Raw genomic sequence first — 27,318 nt, 5'->3', positions numbered from 1 at the left:
ATTCTCAGTCACCCTCTCACACAATCTATACAGTCTCTCCATGACATTTCCAGTAAATGGCCAATCAACTTTAGTTTGAAATCTTCTAGGCTGAAGCTTCAGTTTGAAAGCTTTAGGCACAAGGTGCTCAAAGATCCTTATGCCTTCTAAAATCTTTTTTTTTTTTTTGATAGCACTCACTATGGCTGCCTAGCTGGTATACTCTTCCTATCCCCATGATTACAGAATATTCTCAATACCACCAAACAACCCACCATCCATGATTATTTGATTATTAAAAATGTAAGCTCAATGGGAGGTAAGACTTTATTTTGTCTTCTGCTGTGTCTATCCCTAGTGACCAGAAGACCGTATAGTACATGTTCCTTAAACATTTGGTAAATGCTGAATAAGAAGCTTCCCAACAGCCTCTTGATTGAGGTAGACATTTTTGCTGTTTCACAAACACCTCATATTCATAGGCTGTTTCCTAATGCACCCCGATTCCCTTTTGGTTGGACTCTATCCATTATTAGTTTCCATAACCACCCTGTTTAAATAATAAGCACTTGAACCAGGCTGGGCCAGCCGATCTGACACTCCTCACTGGTATTTGGATAAAAACAGCAGCAGAATCTGAGTCTTGAGTACTGTTTGGCTTTATCCATTCCAGAAGAATCCAGACAAGACCATCCTTGACAAAGTTCCTTTCATTCCTGCTTCCTAGACTTCCAGATCTGCCTTGCTTCCTGTCTGTGACAGGGGCATTGAATGCTCCTCATATCTGGTTTTCCTCTCCTTCTGCGCAGGTGGGAGGATGACATATCCCTAAACCCCTTCCTGAGGTTGGGAGGGGCTAAGTGACTAGTTTGGGCCAATGGGCTGTGGATGGAAAATGCCTGTCATTTCTAATCTGCAGTAGTTAACTGCCAGAACAAGACCTTCCAGGGCTTTCTTTCCCTGCTGCGATGAACCTTAAGCATTGGTAAGATGGTTTAGAGAAACTATGAGATTTTCACACTCCTCATCCCTGGCACTTACACGAGCAATAAACTTTTATTAATTCTCTGCTATTTTCCAAGCCTGGTTACTAAGTCTTCTCAATAAAAGTAAGCTCCTACAATCTCAAAAAATTACCTTTTTCTTAAGAAAGCCAAAGTAAGTGCCAGTTTGTTGCATCCTAAAACCTTCATATGTCATTTTGCTCAAGGTCAGTGCAAAGCTCTGATTACTGCCAAAATCTCCACTAGGAACCTACACCTTACCTGTCTTCTTTATTTTCAGATCCTTCTCTACCCTAGTATGAGTCTCCTCCGCTACGCTACATTTTTTGTACCACATCAAAGGTATGCGGTCTTGAGAAAGCCTTTTTTCCTCTCATTTCCAATATCATACCCCTCCCTCCTTTCAATCACAGACCAGGTTCCCTTATAAGCTTTCTCTCACCATCACTACCTATTCTCTAACTGGCAGCCAAATCACTGAGCCACTTCCCTCTCACTGACCCTCCTACTGATCCTGAGCAGTTTTTCATGTGAATAGGCAGGTGTGAATTATTTATTGTCTTCTCTCCTTCTTTAAAAGATAACATTCCTTAGGCAGAGAGTAGATATATTTATTTTAACTGAGTACGTAGCCTTGACAAAAATGTTGACCGAGTGGGGAGGGGAAAAAGGGAGAACCAGATGAATTGATTCAATTGTGGTAACCAGTGGGGCGTAAGATGTCAAATCAGAATCTCTCTCACTTCTATGCCTATTCTTTAGTAGGTGTCTGGCAGGGCTTCGAACCAGTTATTTTCAGTTGACTCTTTGCAGAGAATTTGAATTTCAGCCCCAGATATATTGGATCAAAATTTACATTTTATTTATAGTTTAACTAGATCCCCAGGTGATTCCTATGCATACATAAGAAGGTATAAGATCTATAAATACTTAACAACCTGTTCAAAGCCCTGGTATCTGGAACTGGTGATACTCAGCAGATACAATGGGTTTAAAAAAAAAAAGTAAATAAATATTTAGAGAGAAACTGACATCCTCTCCTTAATGAGGCAGAAAACCAAACTAAACCAGTTGCAGTCGAGTCAATTCTGACTCATAGCGACCCTATAGGACAGAGTAGAACTGCTCCATAGGGTTTCCAAGGAGCGCCTGGTGGATGTGGACTGTCGATCATTTCAGTTAGCAGCTGAGCTCTTAACCATTGAGGCATCTGGACTCCTAATGACATAGGGAAGGAACAAATAATTTTCTCTTAGGTTAGAATAGCAAATTCTGATGCTCTTCCCCAACCCCTCTTGCTAAACAGATAGATACAACAGATATTAGCGTGTAAATTTAGAACTGTGGGATGGTTGGTAAACACTGCCTCATGCAAAAACTTTTTTTGTACTGACTCCCACATTCCACTAATCTTTTTTTCTCCTTATAGTGAAGCAAAAGAGTCCATAACAGTTAGACAATCTTCTAGAGCCAAAGCCCCTAAATGTACCCTTAATGGTCCAGAAAAGGATACCATATCAGTTGCCACGGAGTTGATTCCCACTCATGGTGATCTCATGTCTGTCAGAGTAGAAGTGTGCTCCACAGGATTTTCAATGCTAATTTTTTGGAAGTAGATCACCAGGCCTTTTTTCCAAGGCACTTCTGGGTCGACTCTAACCTCCAGCGTTTTAGTTAGCAGCTGAGTGCATTAACTATTTGCACCACTCAGTGAAAGGATATGGGAACGTGTCACTGGGAATTCTTAGAAATAAAAGAGAGCCTCGAGAGCTGTGTTGCCTTAGCTAAAAGAATTTCCTGGCTCATCCATGCTTCCTTCCTTTGGTTTAACATCTGTTTAAACCAGGGCTCAGAACCAGTTCATTTGGGTTTGACCCCCTGTTAAGAATTTGCATTTCCACCCCCAGATACACTCACTCAGAATCTACACTTTAATAAGATCTCCAGCTGATTCTTATGTATACATCTGCATCTTAACATGATGCCCAGGAGATTCCGTATGTATATAGCTACATTTTAACAAGATCTGTGGGTGGGATTCTGATTCAATACATCTGGGGTGGAAAGGCAACTTCTCAGCAGGGGGTCAAACTGGAATGAACCAATTCAAAGGCCTGGTTTAAGTTCAAAGAGCATCATAGGAACACGACAAAAAGATGCCCCTGGCTTTACAGTGATAGCTCCTCAACCTGGCTGATCATGGAATCAACTGGTCAGATTTAAAATATACCCATTCTCCAGGCCTATCCCCTGGGTATTCTGATTTAGTGGGCTTAGTAAATTGTTTTGCAGCAAATCTGATGCAAAAGACCTCTTTAAAGTGTTAAAAAGCAAAGATGTCACTTTGATGACTAAGGTGGGCCTGACCCAACCCATGGTATTTTCAATCACCTCATATGCATGCAAAAGCTGGACAATAAATAAAGAAGACCAAAGACGAATGGAAGCCTTTGAATTATGGCACTGGCAAAGAATACTGAATATACAATGGACTGCTAGAAGAATAAACAAGACTGTCTTGGCAGACCAATCAGGAGGGACCAACCCCTGGAGAAGGACATCATGCTCGGTAGAGAGTCAGTGAAAGGGAGGCAGACCCTTCCTTGTTGGATGGATTGACACAATGGCTGCAACAATGGGCTGACATGGCAATGACTGTGAGGATGGTGCAGGACCGGGCAGTGTTTCATTCTGTTGTACATAGGGTCGCTATTAGTCAGAACTGACTCGACAGCAACTAACAACAACAACAATAGTAAATTGTGTGATTATAGCATTCTCCAAGCAACCTAGATTATCATCCTAGGTTTGCAAACTACTACTTTAGGGTTCCAATTATTTATTTTTAGAAAGGTGTGCGTAAACTAAAGTTTGGTGAGTTCAGTTACATTTTAAACACACCTGGATTGTCACCAATTAAAGGAACTCTTTAGTGAATCTTTTCTTTAAGAAGAAAGCTTTCTAAAAGATGAGCCATCATCTTCAAATTTGTCTGTTCTATCTGTTCAAATTTAGGCTGGATTCGATTAAAGTCGATATTCCCAAGATAATAAAATTAAGTCTATGCAGCTTTGACACTTCCGAGAGAATAGCTGATGAAAAAATGTAAGTGAATTCAACAAGAAATAAAAGTTCCAGAGGCATGGTTAACGTCATATATCTCTTCTATAGACTTATGGAGGGTTATGAACTCAATTACAATGTAAATTTATATGAGGGGATAAAGATGGAGTGTAAAATGTTATTGCTAAAGAAATAAAGTTAAATGTGCATAAAGATTTATCAACAAATGTCCACTGCAACATTATTTATAACAAAGAACAATTAGAAGCAATATCTAACAACAGAATACTGGATAAATAAAAGGATTATACCTCTATGGTGTAATACTCTGTATCTGTTAAAACAGTATTTATTAAAAAATTCATGATCTGATAAAATGCTTATGGTATAACCCTAAATTGAAAAAGAAACACAAAAAGATCTGGTATTATTTCTTCAGCTCTATATGGGGCAGAGGTGGTTCAGAGGTAGAATTTTTGCCTTCCATGCAGGAGCCCTGGGCTTGACTTCCGGCCAATGCACCTCAAGTTTAGCTACCACCCACCTGTCAATCAGAGGCTTGTGGGTTGCTATGATGCTGAACAGGCTTCAGTGAAGCTTCCAGACTAAGATGGAGTAGAAACAAAGGCCTGATGACCAACGTTCAAAAATCAACCAGTGAAAATTCTATTAATCATGAAACCAAAGAAAAGACTAGAAGAAAATATTCCAAAATGAAACAGTGGTCTTCTCTAATTGGTGGAGTAACTGATTTCTTATTTTCAAAATCTCCACAATGAGAATGATTGCTTCTACAATTATTTTTAAAGTTAAGATGTCAATAACAGAGAAAAACTCTATCATGAAATTAAATCTGAGGCTAACATGCAGGTCATTCGTCAATCTTGCTGTTACTCAGACTCTGTTTTCTACCCACCCACCACCCACTGGGAACCCAAGCAGGCTTAGTTTTTATGATAAACACATTAGCCTGTCCTTGACTTAACATCTGCTAATAAATAAACTAAATTAATTTTTTTCCAAGAGATTTAAATAATGAGTTTGTATTCTAAACTAAAACATATTAATTGATCACAAGTAGCAATCAATTAGAAGAATGACCTGACTTCATTCAGATATGAATATTAAATGCAACTTGCCTATGCAGAGAAACCATTTTAAAGATAAATAATTTAAAAAGAAGGAAATTGGCTCTTCTCTTCACTTAGCTCAGGTAGGGTCACTTTTTTTTTTTAAATTGGGCTTTAGATGGAGGTTTACAGAGCAAATTAGTTTCTTGTTAAACAATTAATACACATATTGTTTTGTGACATTGGTTGCCAACCCCACAATATGTCAACACTCTCCCCTTCTTGACCTTGGGTTCCTCATTTTCATTCTTCAGCTTTCCTGTCCCCTCCTGCCTTTTCGTCTTTGCCCCTGGACTGGTGTGCCCATTTAGTCTCATATACGTGGTTGAGCTACGCGTATATTGCTTATTTCATGGGCCTGTCTAATCTTTGGCTAAAGAGTCAACCTCAGGCGTGACTTCAGTGCTCAGTTAAAAGGGTATCCAGGGGCCGTACTCTCTGGGTTTCCCCAGTCTCTGTCAGACCAGCAAGTCTGTTCTTTTTTTTTGTGAGTTAGCATATTGTACATTTTTCCCCAGCTCTATTTGGGATCCTCTACTGTGATCCCTGACAGAACAGTTGGTTGGTGGTAGCCAGGCACCATCTGGTTGTGCAGGACTCAGTCTGGTAGAGGCTGTGGTACTTGTGGTCCATTAGTTGTTTGGACTAATCTTTCCCTTGTGTCTTTGGTTTTCTTCATCCTCCAGATGGGGTAGGACCAGTAAAGAATCTTAGATGGCAGCTCATAAGCTTTTAAGACCCCAGACACTACTCAACAAAGTATGGTATACAACATTTTCTTTGTATACTATTTTATGTCAATTGAGCTGGATGTCCCCTGAGACCACAGTCCCCAGCTCTCAGCCCAGTAACCTAGTCCCTCAGGGAATTTGGATGTGTCCATGAAGCTTTTATGACTTTGCCTTGGTCAAGTTGTGCTGACTTCCCCAGTATTATATACTGTTTTATCAGGTAGGGTCACTATTATTATTACCATTAATTACTGCTATTATTATCTTTTAACTAGTGATCTAGCCTTAGTAACTCATTTGAAAAACTCATAATTATCAGGAAATTCATCCATGGAGGTAACTCGAATTCTTTTGTTGCAGTTTAAGCCCACTTTCTATTGTGCTAAAGTCAATATATATGGGTATTAACATTCTCCTCAGGATTAAAACTAATTAAGATACCCGCCTGTCTACGCCACTACAAGTGCCTGCAAATGGGCCTGTTTCCTTAATGCTCTGCTGCTAAGCTGAGGAAAGTATAAAGAAGCAACTCAGGGCTTTCTTCAGAACGACTAGAGATTTTCTGTTGAAAACATATCCAGTTTAATTACAGAAAATAGCACAATGTGGACAGAAAATGATACACGTGCTTTTCCCTTAGAAAACCCAAAAACCAAACCCACTGAACCCATTGCTGTTGAGTCAATTCCAACTCATAGCAACCCTGTAGGACAGAGCAGAACTGCCCCAAAAGGTTTCCAAGGAGCAGCTGGTGGATTCGAACTGTTGACCTTTTGGTTAGCAGACGCACTCTTAAAACCACTGTGCTCCTTTCCCTTAGAAGCTCACCAAAAATCCCGATTCACCTAAAGCAAGTAGCAATTCTGCAAGGCCTATGTCTGTAGGTGTTGGCTCCACTAGTCTAATAAGCACGCAACACATACAGTGTGTATTTTTTCCTAACTTTTAGGCTGATATTTACTGATTTTTGCCAGTTGTACCCCTTGTAGTCACCTCATAGTTGGCCCAGCTAGAGAGACACATGGAGGGGGAACAGAAGGCAAAGGCTGCTTTAAAGTGGCAACTGTCAGTATTGCCACATTTGCTTGGCAATAGCTACTGATGGGAGGGAGGGAGAGGAAACACAGGCAGACATCCAGGAAAGACCAAAAATAAGTATATAAGTCCCCTATTCTAAACCATCTTAAATAGAGGCATCGGTATATTCTGATAAGTGCCTTCTGCAGTAAGTCTGAGGCTGGGGCTTGAGCAGCCTCTGGGGCTTCTGCCACGCTGTTTAATTTTGCTCATTCCGGGCATCAGTGCTTTAGGATAGTATCTGAGAAATCACTGAGCTGTGAAAAGTGATTAAAACACACAAAAAAATTGATCCATTGGGAGAATAAATAGAAATAGAATAAGCCAACCTATTCTAGTTTTATAATTTTGAGCAAATTTTAGGCTTACTTGGGCAGGGTGTATTTAAAGTGTGTGTATACATACATATCCTTTTCTGGAGTTGAGGTATAAAAAAATACGTTGTAGCTTGTAGCTCTTTACTCTTTTTTTATTCTGAAAAAGATGTCTAAAATGGGACATGTGGCTACATATCTGAATTCTCCAAATCTGCACGGTATATTTAAACTATTTTCTACAGAAAAAACTACTAAGATAGTAGCTAAAAAAACACCTATTTATTCTGTTATTATGAATCCTGAATACTATTTAATTTCTGATGATATTATTCTTTTTTCTATTTCCAGCAGTTGTCCAACTAAGGACACATAATTTGCATCATTTAGCTGTGCTTTGTCTTATTTTCTCGCCAAGAGTGCACAGGAATTGCAATAAGGAGGGGACATTAATACAAAAGGTTAAAAAACTCAGGTGACAGCAATTAGGCTAATTTCTGTTAGTATTAATAGCCCTTACACAACGTTTACAGTCTTGGAAGTGTTGGGTAGCAATTACAGTCTGTCTCCTAATAAAGATTTTTCTTCAACAATTAATACATTTAACATGGCTGTACATATTTATAGTTGGACACATTAAATAGTCTTTATAATTTAATTTGAAAGCATATGTCAATGAAAAACATTTCCACTGATAAAAACGGTCTATTTTAACAGCACCTAAGGAAAAAAAAAAAAAATTTTTTTTTTTTTTTTTAAGAGCCACTTTGGTGGTGTAGTGGTTAAGAGCTAAGGTTGCTAACCAAAAGGGCGGCAGTCCAAATTCTCCAGGAGCTCCGTGGAAACCGTTATGGGGCAGTTCTGTTCTGTCTTATAAGGTTGCTATAGGGTCGCCACACGTTGGAATTGGCTCAACAACAATGGTTTTTTTTTTTTTTTTTTTTTTAAGCTTCTTTAATTCTTCCCTCCCTGTGCACTCTACAAGGTATTTATCAGTGTAGTCAAAATTTTTATTCTTAGCAATCCAGCACACTCCCACTTCATTAGATATATACCAGTTAGGGAAATGCAAGAGGTTGCTAGTAGTAAACCAAACTTATTTTTCCAGGAGATTTGAAAAATAAGAGTTCATATTCTAAACTAAGACATAGTAATTGATCCAATTTTTGGACACCAGGAGGGGTAAAGGAAAGTGACGATGGATTTCTGAAGTCTTCTATTTGTAGTAAAATTTTTCTTATCTGACTTGTGTGCTATGGTGGCAAACTGTTAAGCGCTTGGATGTCAACTGAAAGGTTGGTGGTTCAAACCACCCAGCAGCTCTGCAGGAGAAAGACCTGGCTATCTGCTCCCATAAACATTACAGCCAAAAAAACCCTATGAGGTAGTTCTACTCTGTCACATGGGGTCATTATAAGTTGGAATCGACTCAACAGCACCCAATAACAACAAGAAGGGAAAATGGATGAAATGTTTCATCTCAAAATTGAGAACTGGTGCTAAAGATAGGCCCTTTCTAGATGCTAGAGCTGTTTACAGGTTGGCATTTTGTGGGTATAAAAGTAATTATCTAAACTCAAAATTTTTTATTTATTAACTTGGACTCAAGTGGACCGACGTCTGGAGATCTGTGAGCCTCCCAAGAAGAATGTGCCTATTAGTTGTTAATGCATATTTGGAGGTGAAGGTAGAGGGCTAATCTACAGCTTTCATCAGATTTTCAAAGGTTTGAAATACTGGTGTTTATATGGTCCTTAAATTCCCACAATTAGTGACGCTTTCAAGGGAACACTTTGATTTTACTAAAGACAAGGTCCTGGGGATTGGTCATCAGTTAAAATCCCTGCCACTCTGAGGATACGGGACTTTAGGAAACGTGTGCGCGTGTTTCAGGAGTATTAAGGGCTGTTTCCTAAATTGGTAGTGAGGGTCCTGGGCAACCAAGAGCAAGAATGAGGTTGTGTGTATCTGGTAAAGCAAGCTTTACAAATAAAATTCTGAAAGACAAAGTTGTCTGCTTCACATTCAACCTCTATACAACTGGAAAAAAAAAAACTTTTTGTCTTCTCAAAAGAATGATGCTACTGTGGGGTGTTAAAAAAAATAACTACAAAACAAACAATTTCTGCATGGTGGAGGGAACATTTTTTGATAGCATTTAACCTGATAGTTATTCTCTTCCAGGCAATCTACAGTAATTCTGTCCCCTGCAAATGGGAAAAATCAGGTCTGGACTATTTCTGCTGTTTGGCAGAATGACTGAGGAAAGCTGGCCCATCTAATTCCAGCTTTTACACACGGCTGTAGAATAGCAAATAAGGGCAAAAAGCCAAAGCTACATAAACACAGGTGATAAAGATGGTTTTTGAAACTGAGAATTTTGAACAACTGTGGATGGCATGATGAGAATTTTAGTGACCCCAGCAGTCCTAATTCAAAAACTAACCTGTATCAAATGAACAGGCATGAGAGGACCACACCACCACTAGCATTATTTCTTGAGGTACTAGTCTAAATGCTTTGTAAGTTTTAATTCATTTAATCCTTACAATGTGGTGGGTTCCATTATTGTCCTCATTTACACGTGAGGACACGGCTACCTCTAGGTGGCAGAGATGGGATGAGATTTCAGGCTGGGTCATAGAAACCAAGAGATAAGAATTTCAAGAGTAATAACCATTAGTGCCTAGGAAGAAAAGGACTAGAAAATTGTTCTTTGGTTTTGCAGGTGGATATGATATATCTATGGGGCCCTGGTGGCGCAGTGGTTAAGAGCTACAGCTACTAACCAAAAGGTCAGCATTTTGAATCCACCAGCTGCTCCTTGGAAACCCTATGGGGCAGTTCTATACTCTGGCCTATAGGGTTACGATGAGTCAGAATCAACTCATTGGCAACGGGCTTGGTTTTTTTACTTTATGATCTATCTAAGGTCTCTGGTTGGTGTAAATAGTTTGCGCTTGACTACTAACCTAAAAGTTAGTGGTTCAAACCCACCCGTGGCACCACAAAAAATGACCTGGTGATCTACTTCCATAAAGATTATAGGCAAGAAACCCGTATGGAGATCTTACTCTGTAATACGCGGGGTTACCATGAGTTAGAATTGACGACAACAGGTTTGTTTTCTTCTGATTTGGGTCATACATTTTGAGAAAGGGAAACTCTAAAAGCACAAATGAGAGGGAAAAATGAAAACCCATACTTTGTTCCTAGATCTCACTTCCTTATAATACTTTCCTCATTTTAGTAAAACATGGGAACAAATAGCTCACAAGGGAAAACATGAACTTTAAAACCATTATACTATCCCCTCATTGCATTTTCCTGAAGAAACGTGTTACACATACACGTGTATACAGAAGAAAGAGCGATACCAAAATGGTGATAGTAGTTATTTTTGGTTTGGTGGGATTTGGAGAAATTTTTAAGCTCTTCTTTCTGTTTACCTATATTTTCTAAAATTAACATGTATTTTAAGGAAAAAAATAAAGGGGCGTTATTAAAAAAGATAAAAAGTGCATCACGCTTAAGAACAACTGTACAGAAAGAGCTTGCATATCTACTGATACCTACTAATGCTTTGGATCCTACATCATGGGCCCTGCTGCAGTCCTGAAAATTGGCGAGAGCTCCACCAAAACACAAAACCTTTATTCAGGGAGAAGAGCACCCAGTGCAGAGACAAGAAAAAGAACACTTCCTTGGCCACGTCCCCATGGATCTACAGTCTCCTCACAGTCAGGCAGGTAGACTGGTGATGGCAGCTGAATGAAGAACCTGTCCTTGAGCCCACACTGGCCCTTTCCTCTTGGTTCTCAGGGACATACTGAGCAAGTGGGACAAAGGGATTGTGCTCAGTGGTTCTGTCATCAAGAGAAAGCCTCTAAAATTAGTTGAAGAGAAACAATTTGTGTTACCAAGACCAAATCATCCAGCAGGGCCCTCAGGGAAGAAGGTGGGGCAGTTGCGGGGATGCTGAGAAATGGTTTAATTGTGTGAGTTGGGTTTTTCTTTGATGATGAACAATAAGACAACAAGAACTTTAAAGTCCTTAAATTTAGCTGGTCAAATAAATACAAAATGCCCCTTTTTTCCCATGCTTTTCATGTTCTCTCCCACTTCCCGTGGTATTTCATATCTTCCATCCAGTCTTTTCTTAGACGCCCCCATCTGTCTCCTTTCTGTTTTCTGAACCCTTTATCCTTGTCAAACTCTGTAATCTAAGTTCTCTTCTTCATACACAACCCTTTCTGTTTTCCTCTAAACATCACATTTTCCCACCATTTCCTTTCATTTTTCAGAACCAGATTCATACTTTCAATCACAGCATTTTCTCTTATCATACTCCCACTGAATATTTTCCCTATTAAATCCCATGCTTCCCCTCTGACCCCACAATCTTTTAAGGTTTTCTCTAGTTTGCATTCTTTGTCTGTTTCCCCTTCACTCAAGTGATGTCCCTGTATTTCCCACTTGGCAAGCATGCAACTCCCCACAAGCTAGAAGTATTTGGCTCAGTTCGGCAAATGCGTATTGAGTATCTAATACATGTTAGGCATGTACAAGGGATATCAAAAATGAATAAGGCACTATATGACCCAGAAATCTCAATCCCAGGTATATACCCAGAAGAAGTAAAAACAGGAAAGCAAACAGAAACTTGAACACCAGTGTTAACTGCGGCACTTTTCACAATAGCCAAATGTGAAAACAGCCAAAATGTCCATCAACAGATGAATGGATAAACAAAATGTGGTATACACATACAATGGAACATTACTCAGCCGTAAAGATAAATGAAGTTCTGATGCACAACATGGATGAACCTTGAAAACATTATGCTGAGCAAAACAAGTCAGTCGCAAAAGGACAAATATTGTCATGATCTCACTTATATGAAATACGCAAATATATAGGAAGGTGGGGAAAAGGGGGCATTCTCATTAAGGAGCACTTAGTTTATGTGAATGGCAGTAGGATAATTTTGAAAAGGATAGCAAGATTGGTTACACAATTTGAAGAATGTAATCAATGTCACTAAATTACTGCTGCTATTGTTGTTGTTAGGTTACAACTCATAGTGACCCCATCTACAGTGAAAGAGAACGCTGCTTTGTCTTACGCCATCCTTACAATCATTGCTATGTTTGAGCCCAGTGTTGCAGCCATTGTGTCAATCCATCTCACTGAGGGTCTTCCTTTTTTTCAGTGACCCTCTACTTAGCAAGCAGCGGCTGCAACAATGGGTTCAAACATAGCAATAACTGTGAAGACAGCGGAGGACCCAGCAGTGTTTCATTCTGTTGTACATACAGCCGGTATGAGTCAGAAGTGACTCAAGCACACCCAAGACAACAACATTCCCTTGTTCTGTTTGAATGACTGCCCCTTGGTCTAGTTACACATTTTGTATGAAGACAATTAAGTGTTCTGAAGTTCCCATCTTTGCAATGTTATCCATAATTTGTTATGAATTATACGTGTAGAAATTGTTGAATTGGTGCATGTTTTGTTGTGTTTTTTTTTTTTTTTTTAACCACAATTTAAAAAAATGGGAATACTGCAAGGTATTTCCACCTTCACAGAGTGATAGCCTTAGGTTACATAAGCAATTCCTACACACCTCAGTGAGTGCTAAGGCAGAAGTATGTATTCCTGAAGTGGTTATAACCTAAAAGTAGATTGCACATGACTAGCAATGAAGTAGCACTGAATTTATCCCATTCTCTGCTTTTATATTTGTTTTTATATGACATTTTATCCAGCCCATTTTTCTAAAAAAACTCAGTCCCATAGTTTAAAACTGCTGTTGTGAACTTTTAGGAAGAAGCCTGATTCCTGAATTCTTTCCCACATGCACGAAGACTCTGAGCCTGTTCCTTGTTTCTCTTTCCATCTCTGATTTCTTGCTGAGTGAAGAACTCCAGTTCTGCTGCTCTTCACACTGAGGTTCAGTATAGCATGAAACTGAGCACTCACTGATGTAAAGTACAACTAAAAAACATAATTAACCAGAGTGAAGAATGGGAAATGGGTATGACAAACCACCAACCACACAGGAGGCACAGGAAACAGCATTCAGGTTAATACTTTAGCAAATACTTAGACCAACGGTTCTCAAACACCCATGGGCACCAGACTCAGGACTGGTTTAAAACACAGACTCCTCGGCCCCACCCCCAGAGGTTTTGATTTAGTAGGTATGGGGGGCGGGGACTCAGGAATGTGCATTTCTAACTAGGTCACAGGTGATACTGATGCTGCTGGTTGAGAGACCAGCACTTTGGGAACCACTGATACAGAGAATTCATTTTGAAAGAAAAATCTGCAATAAATAAACTCATTTCTCAAATTATATGAAATATGGAATCTTTTTGTTATTGTTTTGTAATGTCCCAGGCATCAGGGCACACCTACGATATGTCAACATGTGCCAACCTATGGGAATTCTCATTGTCCACTACAGTGAACTTAGAAGGTAGAGGACACTGGGTTCAATGTCCTTGGATAAAATTTTTATGTTGCTTTTCTAAGCAAACACTTAACAAAAATTTCTTCTTTCACTCTTCCTAGAATTTTTTTTTTCTCCCCTACAGAAGTTTAATGTAGAAAACTTTTTGTTATTTGAGGATTTTGTTTGTTTGGTATTTATTTCCAAACAAATGGACACCAGGTTTGACTGTGAAAGCCATCAAGTCTGGTGGGAAGCTTCACAGATGTTTGGTGAATTTCCAGAGAGAGAATCAGTATCTACTCCAAGCCCAGAGTGAAACAGAATGCAAACCAGTCCTTTGCTTTGTTAGTACAAAAATAGATTTGTGTTTATTTGCTAGAAAAAAAATTTCTAGCATGATTAAAAGGTTTAGACATTAAGTGGTACATTTTGAAAATGCTGCATAGCTCTATGGCTTCCGTTAACATCTGTGGGAGTTAAATCCTCCTCATTGCTATGAAAATGTAAGCTACTCTGAGGCCAAGAATATTATTCCTGGGCCGTGAAATAAAATGAAAACATTACCAGAGAGATAAAACATCAGTGTGCCTCCTTAGAAGCCCGTGAGTCCTCTCTTGCCAAGATGCCACCTTAGGATCTCTACCTGTATATGTTAACAGGACTTCCTCAGCAAGCGCACTTGATGATAAACATGGCATGGCCTCACATTCGCTTCTTTCTTAGACCATAGTCCTCTCACATGATCTTTAAGTCAGCTCTTTCTGTGATTTACAACAAGGATGGACTTTTCATTTGGGCGGGCTATACGTGTTAATGGGAAAAAAAATCACACAGGCCGGGGTTTGCACTCTCGTAGTAACTGCAGGCCTTTCAGAAAGGGGCAGAAGCTTTTCTTCTATGAAATACAAAGCACAATATTTATCCTACAGGATTTGTGAAAATAACTACTTGAAATAATAAAACCCAAGTAGCTCTTTCAACTTGTCCAGACAACTTTCTCTTTCCAGGATGGGGTTGAGGCTTTAGGGAATGTGAACAGGGGTAGTAGTAAAACACTAGAGGTTCTAGAAGCGGCAACAGTAGTAGCAGTAACAGTACTAGACTTTATTGAGCACTTATTCTTTGCCAGAGCCCTGGAGACACAGTGGTTAAGAGCTGGGCTGCTGCCCAAACGGTGGGCAGTTCAAATCTACCAGCCGCTCCTTGGAAACCCTATGGGGCAGTTCTACAATGTCCTATCAGGTCACTATGAGTCAGAATCGATTCAATGGCAGTGGGTTGCTTTTTGCCAGCCCACTGCTAGAAAATGTGGTAGCTTTGTGCGAATCAGAAAGAACAGCCCTTCTTTAAGGAAAGGTACTAGTAGCCACACATATTTACGATGATGAGGTGAATGACGCGCTGTATATATGTGCATGAATTATATGATAGTAAGCTGCAGCTCCAGCTAAGTATTTTGCATACTTTATCTCATTTAATTATCACCAAAAAGTCTATATGGGAGACACCGTTATTACGCCTTTTACAGATCAGGGAGGAGACTGCAGCGGTCAGAGTAGAAATGGTGGGAGCATCGAACAGCCAGTATTGAGTGAGACTTAGTATGTGCAAATTCTATTCTAAGCACTTCATGTGCATATTTCATTTTATCCTCATAACGACCCTATAAGATCTACTATCATTCCCATTTTACCCATAAGGAAATCGAGACATGGGGAGATTAAGAAACTAGCTTAAGTTTTCAACATGAGTAAAATAGTAGACCTGAGATTGAAACCCAAGGTTATTTGTTTGGCTCCAGAGCAGAAACTCTGAACCATGTTCTATACTGTTTGCCTCTTATCTCTTCTAGTGTCTGCTCAAAACAACTGCTTCCTTAGTTACTGACTCTGCTTCTGAGAATTCTGTCCTTTCTCTTCTCTCCAGCCTTGATATGGGCTGCTCTGCTCTATACTTTGATCATTAAGCACCTGGGGCATTCTGGTTTTTCAAGAAAGTGTGAATGACCACAGAAAGCCAGTAGGGAGAGTTTTTGAAATGCAAATCTATTCATTTGGTGATTAATCGTGTTCTGCTTTATGACAGCTCTTACATCTTTTGGCTTACATTGGTTACCTCTCCTGTTATTACCTACATTTTTGCATTCATGGCTTATCTTCTGATCCAGTTTTTCAAGGGCAAGAGCCAGGTCTTATATTTCTTTATATTCCTCCCAGTATCTACCAATTAGGATTCATCACTAATTGATATGATTGGATAATGGCAGAGGTTTCCACTAAAATAACCGAAATAGCATGATTATTTTTATAGAGTGAACTCTCCAACTCCAAAAGGACTGTATTCTTGCTCTGTTATATGGCGTCTCTGTTTTCCATTTTATTTACATATGTGTACATCCAATCTTCCAAATTAAAGAGCGGGTTTTTATTTAAGTGTAGGGGTCAAGTGTCGTTCATCTTTATAGTCTGTTCTGCGTTTGGCATAGTTCTTTCAACAGAGAAGGCACTGATGATTGTTTTTTGAATGAATGGCTGTGCAAGATACACAATTTAGTCAAAGGAAACAGGAAGTGTTAATTTTAGCTTAAAAATACTTAGTTTTTTTTTTTTTTTTAAGCATTCCATGACTGCGTTAATCTATGTGAGGCAGAGGTTTTGGTTTAGAATGTCATGTTCTAGGGTGTGGTGGTCAGTTTTACAAAACAAATTGTCTCCAGGTGGCTCAGCTGAGGACATTTCCCAGAAAGATAACTATAAACCTGCTTCCTTCTGGTTGACAAATTGTGCATTCACGAGAAAGAAAAAAAAAAAAAAAGAAAAAGAAATTGAGTTTGTAGGAGAACAGAAAGGAAGCTTTCATTCTGTCAGAATTGATTCATAAATATTTTTTATTAATCTGCTCTGTGTCCATTCCTGTTTGCCTAGATTCTGTAATATGTACCAATACAAGACCTTTGTACTCAAAAATGGTATATTTTATTCTTAAGAAACATGAATCAGACTGAAATGAAATGTTCTACACTGCTATATTCTAAAACAGTCCGTTCTAACATAAAGAACCTTTTTACTCAAGTAGATAAGAATTCATATATGAAATGATAAAATTTTAGGAATTAGAAATGTACTTCAGGGGTTTTCTCTTTATTACATGAGTCAATTTGTTTTATTATTAGATGGATCTGCATTTTCAGGAAGAAAATACCTTCAGAGAAGTAGGTTGGTTAAAGTCACTATCGCCAGGATAAGCTGGAGAAAAAGTTAGGAGACACCAAGCACTTAGGAAACATTCAAATCAAAATTATATTCCCGGTTAACAGAAAATCAGTGAACAAGCAATCTGAGAGAGGCAAAATGGTGTTGGCAACACTTGAGTACATTACGGATCATCTACACGTGGCCCTCAGAAGCTAACGCGGTGGCTGAAGGGAAAGTTACTTTCTTAGGTTGAATGAATGAGAACGAGGATCTCAGTGAGCAAAAGTCTCAGCATCAAAACCAGGCAAGTCAGGTGGTAGGTTGGAGGCAAACAAGGCAGAAATAAGGTCATCGGGATCAGAGAACCTACAGGTCTCATACAGCAGCAGTTTCCCAAGCATTTCTACATACGCTTTTGAATTATGATATTGGCGAAGATTATTGAATATATATCATGGGCCTTCAGAAGAACGAACAAATCCATCTTGGAAGAAGTACAGCCAAAATGCTCCGTGGGAGCAAGGATGGCGAGACTTCATCTCATGAACTTCAGACACATTCTCAGGAGGGAACAGTCCCTGGAGAAGGACATTATGCTTGATAAAGCCGAGGGTCAGTGAAAAGGAGGAAGATCCACAATGAGATGGATTGACACAGTGGCTACAATAATGGGCTCAAGCATAACAACGATTGTGAGGATGGCGCAGGACCGGGCAGTGTTTCGATCTCTTATACACAGGGTCATTATGAGCTGGAACCGACTCGATGGCACCTAACAACAACTAAGATACACAGAAAAAGGATAAAGGCATCTTGAATCCCTTTGGTATTCTCACTGCTGAGAAGCATTAGTTTCCTTCAGGTCCTATGTAAGGGTTTGAATGGACACAGACCATTACAAAGAATGATCCTCTTAAAAATATAATTGCTCTTCCCCTGAAAATGTCTTTTACATTGGCTATTAGCATTTTTTTTAAATTAAATACAGAATTCGAAAGCTTAAAAAAAAAAATTAGACCACAAATATATGATGTTTTACCAAGAATAAGACTTTACTAACAGTATAAAACCTTGAAAACAGAGTTAAGACATGGATAATCAGTGGGAGCTAATTCATACCTCTTTTATTTCATAGCCACAAAAATATCTGCAGATACGTGCCAACAATCTAATTTGCTGTATGGTTCATACATTCAAGTTAAATATTTGGTTAACTCTGAAAGATGACAGGGATTTAAATAAATAGGTTGTGTCTCTGCATGAAGAACAGAGAGTAAACATCACTTTTGGACTTCCTCATTCTCAATGGACTAAGCAGAGCTTTCAACATCTGTATCGATGGCTCTGCAGCACAGGAACCTGCTAGTAGATGCCATTTTGTTCTACCCATTTCTTGCTGCACAAAGCTCAAAATGTTGAATCAGCAGCTGATACCGTGAAACACTGCCCAATTACGGATTTCTGTATATGTGCCTGCGTCTCAGTCATGCATTAAATTAGATTCATGGCGTTATTTACTTTATTACTATAGAAGTAAAAATTAGCATTATAAACATTTTGGAAAATAGGGGAGGAGTTCAAAATATCATCCCCAGCAAAAACTTACCATTTGATGTTGCTTATTCTAGGCTTATTGCCTAAGAGTGTGTTTTGTGTGCGTGCACACATGTGCATGGGTGTGCATGTTTTGTTTGTTACAGTTATCACACCATATGCCTGATTTTTGAGTGCTCCTTTTAAAAAATTTTTTGAGTTATTTATCTTATTGGTTATTAGGTTACAAGCTACTAGCATTTTGCTAATATAAAGAATGCTACAATGAGAATTTTATATATATATATAATTTTTCCCTTCTTTTTGATTAATTCTTTTGGATAGATTTATAGAAGTAAATTATACTGGGTCAAAGTATGAAAAGTTTCATGGCTCCTGACATATAATACTAAATCCAAAATAGCTGAATTATATTCACTTAGGTGTATGACTTCTCTATCTGGATGAAATATATTAACCTTTTAGAAAGTGAAGAACACAATATGACAATACTAAAGTACTAATTCATTCTTTCAATTCATGGAAAAATATTTATTGAGAATCTACTCTACCCTAGACCCTCATGATTCTTACATGCTTGGAGAATATATCCTTAAAAATTATGACCTTATATTCTTTTTTTGTTCGTTTTTTTTTTTTTTTTTTTTTGCACTTTAGGTAAAGTTTACAGCTCAGGTTAATTTCTCATATAAAAATTTATATGCAACTGAAAAAAAAAAAAGTGGGAGGACTCACTCTACCTGATTTTAGAACCAATTATACCATCACAGTAGTCAAAACAGCCTAGCACTGGTACAACAATAGATACATAGACCAATGGAACAGAATTGAGAATCCAGACATAAACCCATCCATGTATGAGCAGCTGATATTTGACAAAGGCCCTAAGTCAGAATTGAGAATCCAGACATAAACCCATCCATGTATGAGCAGCTGATATTTGACAAAGGCCCTAAGTCAGTTAAATGGGAAAAAATAGTCTGTTTAACAAACGGTGCTGGCATAACTGGATATCCATCTGCAAAAAAATGAAACAAGACCCATACCTCACACCATGCACAAAAACCAACTCAAAATGGATCAAAGACCTAAATATAAAATCTAAAACGATAAAGATCATGGAAGAAAAAATAAGGACAATGCTAGGGGCCCTAATACATGGCATAAACAGTATACAAAACATTACTAACAATGCAGAAGAAAAACTAGATGTTGGAGGCTCCTAAAAATCAAACACCTATGCTCATACAAAGACTTTGCCAAAAGAGTAAAAAGATTACCTACAGACTGGGAAAAGGTTTTTAGCTATGACATTTCTGATCAGCGTCTGATCTCTAAAATCTACATGGTGCAGCAAAAATTCAACTACAAAAAGACAACCCAATTAAAAAATGGGCAAATGATATGAACACATACTTTACTAAAGAAGACATTTAGGTAGCTAACAGATACAAGAGGAAATGCTCACGATCATTAGCCATTAGAGAAATGCAAATCAAAACTACGATGAGATTCCATCTCACTCCAATAAGGCTGGCATTAATCCATAAAACACAAAATAATAAATGCTGGAGAGGTTATGGAGAGACTGGAACACTAATACACTGCTGGTAGGTATGTAAAATGGTACAACCACTTTGGAAATCAATTTGGCGCTTCCTTAAAAAACTAGAAATAGAATTACCATATGATCTAGCAATCCCACTCCTTGGAATATATTATAGAGAATTAAGAACCTTTACACAAACAGATATATGCATACCCATGTTCACTGCAGCACTGTTTACAATAGCAAAAAGATGGAAGCAACCAAGGTGCCCATCAACAGAAGAATGGATAAATAAATTATGGTATATTCACATAATGGAATACTACCCATCGATAAAGAACAATGATGAATCCGTGAAACATTTCACAACACGGAGGAATCTAGAAGGCATTACGCTGAGTGAAATTAGACCCCCTGCCGTCGAGTTGATTCCAACTCATAGCGACCCTATAGTACAGAGCAGAAATTAGTCAGTTGCAAAAGGACAAATACTGTATAAGGCCACTATTACAAGAACTTGAGAAACAGTTTAACAGAGAAGAAAATATTCTTTGATGGTTATGAGAGGTGGGAGGGAGGAAGGGAGGGAGAGGGATTTTCACTAGTTAGTAGATAAGAATTATTTTAGGTGAAGGGAAAGACAACACAATACAGGTGAGGTCAGCACAACTGGACTAAACCAAAAGCAAAGAATTTCCTGAATAAACTGAATGCTTTGAAGGCCAGCATAGGAGGGGTGGGGGTCTGGGGACCATGGTTTCAAGGGATGTCTAAGTCAACTGCCATAATAAAATCAATTAAGAAAACATTCTGCATCCCACTTTGGAGAATGGCTTCTGGGGTCTTAAATGCTAGCAAGTGGCCATCTAAGATGCATCAATGGGTTTCAACCCACCTGGAGCAAAGGAAAATGAAGAACACCAAAGACACAAGGTAATTATGAGCCCAAGAGACAAAAAGGACCACAAGAACCAGAGACTACATCAGCCTGAGACCAGAAGAAATAGATGCTGCCTGGCTACAACCAATGACTGCCCTGACAGGGAACACAACAGAGAACCCCTGAGGGAGCAGGAGAGCAGTGGGATGTAGACCCCAAATTCTCTTAAAAAGACCAGACTTAATGGTCTGACTGAGACTAGAAGGACCCAGAGGTCTTGGTCCCCAGACCTTCTGTTAGCCCAAAACAGGAACCATTCCCAAAGCCAACTCTTCAGGCAGGGATTGGACTGGACTATGGGACAGAAAGTGATACTAGTGAAGAATGAGCTTCTTGGATCAAGTAGACACATGAGATATTGGCATCTTCTGTCTGGAGGGGGGATGAGAGGGCAGACGGGGTCAGAAGCTGGCTGAATGGACACGAAAACAAAGAGTGAAGGGAAGGAGTGTGCTGTCTCATTAGTGGGAGAGCAATTAGGAGTATACAGCAAGGTATATATAAATTTTTGTATGAGAGACTGACTCAATTTGTAATGTTTCACTTAAAGCACAATAAAAATTAAAAAAAAAATTTATACGCCTATTCGGAATCGACTTGACGGCTTTAGGTTTTGGTTTTATATTGTTTTGTGACATTAGCAGCAATCCCCATACTCCTTCCTTGCACCCAGGGTTCCCTGTGTCCATTCAACCAGTTCCTGTCCCTTCCTGCTTTCTCATCCTGCCTCTAGACAGAAGCTGTCCATTTGGTCTCGTGTATCTGATTGAACTAAGAAGCACACTCCTCATGTGTATTACTTTTTGTTTTATAGTCCTATCTAATCTTTGTCTGAAGAGTGGGCTTCAGGAATGGTTTTAGTTTTTGGTTAAAAGAGCATCTGGGGGCCACAGTTTTGGGGGTTCTTCCAATCTCTGTCAGACCATTAAGTCTGGTCTTTTTACGTGAATTGGAGTTCTCCTCACTTTTCTTCTGCTCCATCCGGGACTCTTTGTTGTGTTCCTGGTCAGGGGGTCACTGGTGGTAGCCAGGCACCCTCTAGTTCTTCTGGTCTCAGGCATGAATTTATATTTTTGATGAAAATACTATTTTCTGTAAAGTATACTGGAGCCAGTGTTCACAGGAAGTTGTATGAACAAGTGTGGTCCCTTATTAACTAACCAATGCATTCTAGGAGCATAGACTGATCTGTGGAAGATGCCAAGAAGTACAAAAACTGGTTCAAAAATCTACTGAGGTGGCTCAAGTAAATTTGCGAGTTTAGTATATAACAGTGGTGGCATTTGAAATCAGTGGTAAAAAGATGGATTATTCATTAATTGTGTCCAGAGCATTTGGTTAGCCATTAGAAGAAAAAAATGAAGCTAGGTCCTTTCTTTACTCTTTATACCAAAACGAATTTTAGGTTTCTTAAAAATACTTATGTACAAAATAAACCCATAAAAGAGTAAGATGAAAACATGGATGAATATTTTAATAGCTTTGAGTTAGGGAATTCGAAGCAGGAAACAAATTCCAAGTCATAAAGAATAGAGTTGATAAATTTTTATACCTAAAATGTAATGTTCCTATGTGGCACAAAAAGTAAATTACCTTACAGCTAAATAACAGATCAGCTCATGAAATAAACATTTTGTCCATGCATACTGTGCTCCATTTTACCATTAAAAAATCATCTAAGTGAGACCAAACAGTCAACAGTTACCGTAAAACAAAGACAAGAAGGTAAGGGGGCAAGGAAACTAATGGAAACAGAACAACCATAATGGAAATAATGTGAATGCTGATCCCATGAAAAATATAACCAGTGTCACTGAACAGTATGTACAGAAACTGTTAAAAGGGAATTCAATTTGCTGTGTAAATGTTCACCAAAAACACAATAAAATATTATCTTAAAAAAAGGCTTAAAAAAGGACAAATGAGAAGAAATACATGCAACTTGTTGAACAAAGGACTGTCATCCATAAAACACAAAGAATTCTTGCAAATAAGGAAACTCTTCAATAAAAAAAGGCCAAAGGCACAAAAAATAAACATATGAAAAATTACTCAAGCTTATAAAACTTCAAATAAATATAAGCAAAAACAAAACAAAAATGTTTCCCACTAAATTGGTAGATTAAAAATATTGATAATAAACACCCAGTGTTAAGACAAGGAAAAGGAAGGATTATGCCACATTGTTAGAGAAAGTATAAATTGATATAACCATTTGGGAGGCAATAATTTTATACTTACATATATATGTATGTATTCACATATATACATATATACACATACGTATACTTCCTCTCAGAAATCAGAAATATATATGCAAACATATATACATACAAGTATATACACACACACACACACACACACACACTCAGAGCGAGCTATGCCTTGTGCCTCTTTGCCCTGGGTCTGGGGTAACGAAGTTCAGTTTACCGATTGTACAGGCTTATTCTCCTGGAAAACACTGGCGGGTTGACCTACTTTCAGAGAATGAATGCTCTGACTCTCACTGATCTCACCCTTTACTCAGCCACTGTTACATCATATCACACAGGCTCTGATATTCTATCTTGTATTGTTTTCTAATGATTTCATACATAAGAGTCTTTTAAGCAACTTGAAACTATCTATTATTCTTTTTAGGTTATACCCAGGACCTCAGGGAGCACTGTACATTCTGGACGCATGTTTACTGAATGAAAATGCACAATAGCAAGAATTCAAAAACCTCATGGACTTAAAAACATAACAATTCACATAGTGTTCCATGATCGTAACTACAGACAGACAACCTGCATGTTTAATCTCTTTGCCTTACCTTTTCTCTAAAAGGGTTTATGTGTAGCTTTTTCATGGAAAGTCAGCCTGGTTAACTCTTCGTATGCTGAAAAAGTTAATTTCATTACCATAAAGCTATACAAAATGCAGCATTTTATAGTTTTCACTTGTGTATCTGCCTTCCAGCTTGGCTGTGAATTCCTTGGGATTAGATATACTGCCTAATTCTCAGAACATAGATAAGAACCTTGGGGCAAATCCTTAGACTGCTATTTGCTGTGTGATATTGGACAAGCCACCTAACATTTCTGAACCTCTGTTCCCTCATCTATAAACTGGGGATAATACTTTGGTGAGTAGCATCTGGGGTTTTAAAAGCTTGTGAGTGGCCATTTAAGATACTGCACTGGTTCCATCCTGTCTGAAGCAAGAGGTAATGAAGAAAGCCAAAGACATCAGGGAAGGATTAGTCCAAAGGAATAATGGACTACAACTACCAGTCTCCACTAGACTGAGTCCAGCACAACTAGATGGTGCCCAGCTACCATCACCAACTGCTCTGACAGTGATCACAATAGAGGGTCCTAGACAGAGCTGAACAAAGATGTAGAACAAAATTCTAACTCACAAATACAAACAAACAAACCAAGAGCAGACTTATTGGCCTGACAGATCCTGGAGAAACCCAGAGAGTATGACCCTTGGACTCTGTTTTAACTCAGCACTGAAGTCACTCCTGAGGTTTACCCTTCAGCCAAAGATTAGACAGGCCCATAAAACAAAATGAGACTAAATGGGCACACCAACTCAGGGGCAAGGATGAGAAGACAGGAGGGGACAGAAAAGCTGCAAATGGGGAATCCAAAGTCGAGAAGGGGAGTGTTGACATGTCATGGAGTGGAACCAATGTCACAAAACAATATGTGTACTAATTGTTTAATGAGAAACTAATTTGCTCTGTAAACTTTCATCTAAAATACAATAAAAAATAAATGAGGATAAAAATATCTCCCAAGGTTATTAAAAGGATGAGATAAATTGACAGCTGTCGAAGCGGTTGACAGTCAATCAATGGTGCATGAATGAATGGTTAAGTTCCAGATAGGTGACATGATGGTACTATTCAGCTCCTTCTGCTGGCTTCACCGGCCTGTTCGTAATGATGAAAACGGTATACCTTAAACCAGTGGTTGCCACAGTTTACCGTACATCCGAACTTCCTTGCTGAAACACAGATTACTGGGCCTCATCCCCTGAATTTCTGACTCAGTGGGTCTGAGGTTGAGCATGAGAATTTGCATTTCCATCAAATTCCCAGGTGACACTATGCTACTAGCCTGGGGACCACACTCTGAGAACTACCGTCGTAAGCATTCAGTAATGTGTGAATACTTTGAACCACAGCCTTTATTTCAGCTTATATGAGAGAAAGCATGGGTTCTGATACTTCAGGTGTGACCTTGAACTTGTCACCCTTCCACCATCACTATACTTTGCTTTACCTTCTCCCTTGAGCTTAGAGCGTTAGCCAGGAAATAGGCTTTGTTTCCCACACGAATCTAGTCTCGTTAGCAACAAAGGTGAAGATGGCTGACACTTTCTCTGAGGGGCAAGAGGAGGCTCCTCCATCTTGCTTGCTTCCATTCCCCCAAACAAATTAGTTTTGATTCTTAAATCTATGTTACCCCTGCTAGCCCATTCTGAGTCCGGGTGCCAGAGAAATCTGGGGCCTGGGATTTTTAGTTATTCATGCACCTGTCTCATTAGTCCTATAAAGGAAAAGCCCCAAACTCACCACAAAGGTATTAAATTGGATGTCTGAGGAAGGAGTGGCCTTTGAAAACCTCCAGGAGAAACCAGGATACACTGATGACTAAGGACACAGAATTAGGATAAGATACACTCGGGTTTGGATTTCAGCTTTGAAACTCATTAGCTATGTGACCCAGGGCTAGTAATTTAACTTCTCTGAGCCTCAGGCTTTTCAGCTGTTAAACAGGAATACATTACCCACTTGAGAGGGCTGGGAGGCTTCAATGGGATATTATACTTAAAGGGCTGATTATGGTACCTGGTACAGAGTAAGGCCCCTGTATATGGTAGGTGGTATTATTGGAACCCTGGTAGCAGTGGTTAAGTGCTTGTCGGCTAACCAAAAGGTCTGTGGTTCGAACCCACCACGTGCTCCTCAGGAGAAAGATGTGGCAGTCTACTTCCATAAAGATTTACAGTCTTGGAAACCCTATAGGGCAGTTCTACCTTGTCGTATAGGGTCGTTATGAGTAGGAATTGATTTGAAGGCAGTGGGTTTATTATTATTATTAAAGAGCCTTGGTGACACAAGGGTTAAGCACTTGGCTGCTAACCAAAAGGTTGGCAGTTCAAATCCCCCAGTAGCTCTGCAGGAGAAAGACCTGGCGATCCGCTCCCCTAAACATTACAGCCTAGAAAATCCTACAGGGAAGTTCTATTTTGTCACATTGGGTTGCTATAAGTTGAAAATCGACTCACCAGCACCTAACAACATTGTTATCATTAATAGTAGTAGTTTTTCTAACACTCATGAGATACTATACTTCTACCTTATAGAGGCATGAGCCACACAAGAAAAGTCGGCCCCAGCAATTTGCAGTAATTTCATACAGACTGTATAGGCCCACAATGCCTGGTATAGTGACATGAACTAATAAGTTCTCAATAATTGTATGTTGAGAACATACCCATCACTTCTGAAGACAGAAGTGACCCTGAAGCACCGTGTGCGCTGCTCACATATATTTACAGCTCTCTACCACTGTTGCTGTCTCCCTAGTAAGAACTGGTACTTGAAGAAGCCTTGGTCCCGGACTGAGTGAGAAGTGACAACATGAGCTTCTGCGAGAAACATAAGGCAAGGGGAGAACATCTACACACCACAACTTAGCTGAGCAACAGTTGCTACAAGGAAAGAAATGGAAAACATGTTTGGTGCAAATTGTCTGCTGTTACACTTGGCCTTTTATTTGCCACTTGAACTTTAAACTTTCAGTTAATGTGTGTTCCCATGAATTCAACCAAAGAAATCGGAAAAAGTTCTCTTTCTACAAGCCATCTATGCAGGCAGTCTGAATGCTGGGTTTCATCAACTACCGGAGAAAGAGTACAAAGAGCTCATGTGTCACTGCTCTGTCAGGCAATTCAAAACCAAAGGAAAGATCTTTCAGCGCTCATGAAAATCATAAGCAAAGATTAGTTAGGGATAATTGTTTAATACTAAGGAAGATAATTCCTGAGTAAACAGATTCATGAAATATCCAGTGTATCCAGGATCTATCCCACACACTTTAAGAATCTCCAAAATACATGAAAATCTTAATCTTTCCTCTTCATTTACAATTAATGCTTCCTTATACTTCTCATAAAGACAGACTCAAAATAACTAGATACACGCAATTTATTTTATCTGCCAAAAGCTCACATGAACCCTATTTTTTTTCTAAATACAACAACAGAGAAGAGAATATAAAAGTAGTAGCAATCATTGGAATAAGAGCTAGAATGAGATTCCTACT

The 27,318-nt window shown here is 38.9% G+C and overlaps 1 protein-coding gene across 7 annotated transcripts in view; it reads right to left on the bottom strand.

The window, feature by feature from the left end:
* Positions 1–27,318, bottom strand: part of ANK3 (ankyrin 3) — a 706,927-nt gene that overhangs the window by 267,780 nt on the left and 411,829 nt on the right. The gene's annotated exons all lie outside the window — the stretch shown is intronic.

This window comes from Elephas maximus, chromosome 16 (genome assembly GCF_024166365.1).
Source record: "Elephas maximus indicus isolate mEleMax1 chromosome 16, mEleMax1 primary haplotype, whole genome shotgun sequence".
Lineage (NCBI taxonomy): Eukaryota > Metazoa > Chordata > Mammalia > Proboscidea > Elephantidae > Elephas > Elephas maximus.
This window is presented reverse-complemented; position numbering and strand designations above follow the sequence as displayed.